Below are 3,342 nucleotides of genomic sequence, written 5' to 3'. Positions count from 1 at the left end.
GTTTCTCCTTAAGAAGATCGAATGCCTTTTGGCACTCGTCGGAGAAATTCCAAGGTGTGTCTTTTTCGAGGAGTTTATTCATCGGGTTAGCAATTTTAGAAAAATCCTTAATAAACCGTCGGTAAAAACCGGCGTGCCTGAGAAAACTCCGAACACCCTTAACATCGGTGGGAGGTGGAAGGTTCTTAATAGCCGTTACCTTCACAGGATCCACCTCAATACCGTCCTTGGAAATCTTGTGCCCGAGAACTATGCCCCCTTGAACCGTGAAATGGCACTTTTCCCAATTTAGCACAAGATTAGACTTTTCACACCGTTCCAACATCCGTTGTAAATTCAGAAGGCATGAATCAAAAGTGACACCGAAGACTGAAAAGTTATCCATGAACACCTCCATGCAATCCTCTATCATATCGTGGAATATGACCATCATGCACCTTTGAAAAGTGGCCGGAGCATTGCAAAGGCCAAAGGGCATGCGTCGGTATGAAAATGTGCCATACGGGCACGTGAAAGTAGTTTTCTCCTGGTCCTCGGGCGAGATAGGAATTTGGAAATAGCCCGAAAAACCATCAAGAAAACAATAAAAGCTGTTTCCCGCTAACCTCTCTAGCATTTGATCCATGAAAGGTAACGGGAAGTGGTCTTTGCGTGTGGCGTCGTTCAACTTTCGATAGTCAATACAAACACACCACCCCGTGACAGTCCTAGTGGAAATTAACTCATTTTTATCATTGGTGGTAAGAGTCATACCACCTTTCTTAGGCACACAGTGTACCGGGCTAATCCAAGGTCTGTCAGAGATCGGATAAATCAGACCTGCATCGAGGAGCTTAATGATCTCTTTCTTCACGACATCTTGCATGTGAGGGTTCAACCTCCTTTGACGTTGCACCACAGGTTTGGAGTTATCCTCCATTAGGATTTTGTGGGTGTAATAGGAGGGACTAATACCCTTAATGTCGTGAATTTTCCACGCAACGGCCGGTTTATGGGCCTGCAGCATGGTTACAAGCTCAGTTTTCTGACCTGTAGTAAGAGAAGAAGAAATAATTACCGTAAGCTTAGACTCCTCCTGCAAATAAGCGTATTCCAAATGATCTGGAAGTGGCTTCAATTCTAACTCGGGAGGTTCTTCAATTGAAGACTTGCTCCGGTAATCCGCATCATGCTCGAGTTCTTTGAACTCCTCCTCAGTAGGCTCATAGCTGTTTTCCATCAAGGTGGTCAAAATATCCACCTCCTCAACCTGCAACTCTTCATCAATTTCAACCAATAAACATTCTCCTGAACCCTGTAACTCTGGGAATTTCTGCAACAACTCAGAGTGGACATTCACAGTGTTAAGAAAATAGCATACATCATCGGTGTACGCAGGGTATTTTAAAGTATGGTCGATTGAGAAAGTTGCATGCAAATTATCTATCCGAAGGGTCAACTGTTGGCTATATACATCAATGATACACCTAGCAGTATTTAAAAATGGCCGACCCAAAATCAGTGGAATCCTATCATCCACTTCCATATCTAGCACCACGAAATCGACCGAAAAACCAACGACCCGGTCTTAACTAGCATATTCTCGATAATTCCACGAGGGAATTTAATAGTGCGGTCTGCTAGCTGAATAGCCATTCGCGTGGGTTTCAACTCCCCGGGGTCAAGCTTCAAATAAATAGAATAGGGCATTAAATTTATGCTAGCCCCCAAATCTGCCAACGCCCTCATACAATCCAAGTTACCCAATAAACAAGGAATGGTAAAACTCCCAGGATCCTCAAGCTTCTCAGGAAGCTTGTTTGAAACTACCGATGAGCATGCGGCATTCAACCTGACTGAAGACACGTTCTCCAGCTTCTTCCTGTTAGTTAGCAAGTCCTTAAGAAACCTTGCATACTTGGGCATACCTGCAATCACATCAATAAAAGGCTAATTAATGTTAACTTTTTTAATCAAGTCCATGAACTTGGACTTTTCTGCCTCCAACTTCTCCAGTCTCTGCTTCCTCGGGAATGGGAGCGGTGGTTGATACTCTTTAACTACCGGTTTAGTAGCAACAGTTTCCGGTATCCTCACAACCTTCTCAATCACCTGTTCCGGCTCCTTTTCCCCCTCCGGTTTACTAACAACAACCGGCTCACTATCCTTAACCAACGGCACTCGTAAATCATCCTCATCGGGCTTACGCGGTGAATCATATGCTAAACCACTGCGGGTAGTGATAGCATTAACGTGCCCATTCTTCGGGTTATTATCGGTCTTACTCGGTAATTCCCCCGGTTTCCTCACATTATTCTGACTAGCAAGCTGACCAATTTGTTTCTCAAGATTCTGAATCGTTGCTTGTTGATTTCGAAACATTTGGTCATTCTTCTCATTGTTCTGAGTAACAGTAGTAACAAGCTGAGTTTGAGATATCACAAGCTTCTCGATCATAGCTTCAAGGTTGGACTTTTTCTCTTCGGCTTGGGGTTTCTGAAAATACCCGGGAGCTTGCTGTTGATATCCTCCACTAGAACCTGGCTGGAACCTCAAACCTTGATTACCTTGAGAATTATAGGGATTGTTGAAATTCCTATTAAACTACGCACGTCCCTGAAACTGATTATTGTTCTGCTGACTAATATAAACTATCTCTTCCTTCTGATTCATAGTCAAACCTGCATCACAATCTTTTGCCAGATGCAATCCCCCACAATACTCACAACCCACCTTCATACCATGAATGTACTTATTTATCTTCTCCAAATTCCTACCAAAGGAATCCAACTTAGCACTTATAGACCCAAAATCGTCATATGCACCCTGGGTTTCGGTTCTCTTAACTGAAGCTGAATGGAATGACTCATGATCTTGATGCCATTCGTGAGAGTAAGCAGCTTGCTTTTCAATTATCTCTAATGCCTCTTCTTCGGTCTTATCCATTAACGTACCACCTGCTGCTTGATCAATAGTCTGACGAGTTGGGATATCACAACCCTTGTAGAAAATCTGGACCTTCTGTAAATCATTCAAACCATGTTGCGGACATGAGCGTAACAAAGTAGCGAAACAGTCCCAAGCATCAAACAATGTCTCGCTACTCTTTTGTCTGAATTGAGAAATTTCTGCTTGAAGTCTAGCAGCTCGAGATGCAGGGAAAAACTTCGATAAAAACTTATCCTCCAAAGTCTCCCAAGAGGTAATCGTGCCCTCTGGTTGCTTATCTAACCATCTCTTGGCTTCTCCCTTAAGAGTCCAAGGGAAAAGCCTTGTCTTGACTGAAGTATCGGCAACCTCATGCAACTTAAACAAATTGCAAACATCATTAAAATTACGAAGATGCTCGTTAGCATCCTCAGT

General features: G+C 43.2%; 1 non-coding gene across 1 annotated transcript; it reads left to right on the top strand.

Annotated features, from left to right (window-relative positions):
* Nucleotides 1–3,013: 3,013 nt before the first annotated feature.
* Nucleotides 3,014–3,120, top strand: LOC139873895 (small nucleolar RNA R71). Its single transcript, XR_011767606.1, has one exon. It is a non-coding gene; the product is annotated as a small nucleolar RNA R71 (small nucleolar RNA).
* The last annotated feature ends 222 nt before the right edge of the window (nt 3,121–3,342 follow it).

This window comes from Rutidosis leptorrhynchoides, chromosome 10 (assembly GCF_046630445.1).
Source record: "Rutidosis leptorrhynchoides isolate AG116_Rl617_1_P2 chromosome 10, CSIRO_AGI_Rlap_v1, whole genome shotgun sequence".
Classification (NCBI taxonomy): Eukaryota; Viridiplantae; Streptophyta; class Magnoliopsida; order Asterales; family Asteraceae; genus Rutidosis; species Rutidosis leptorrhynchoides.
Note: the sequence above shows the minus strand (reverse complement) of the source record. Positions and strands in the feature narration are given on the sequence as shown.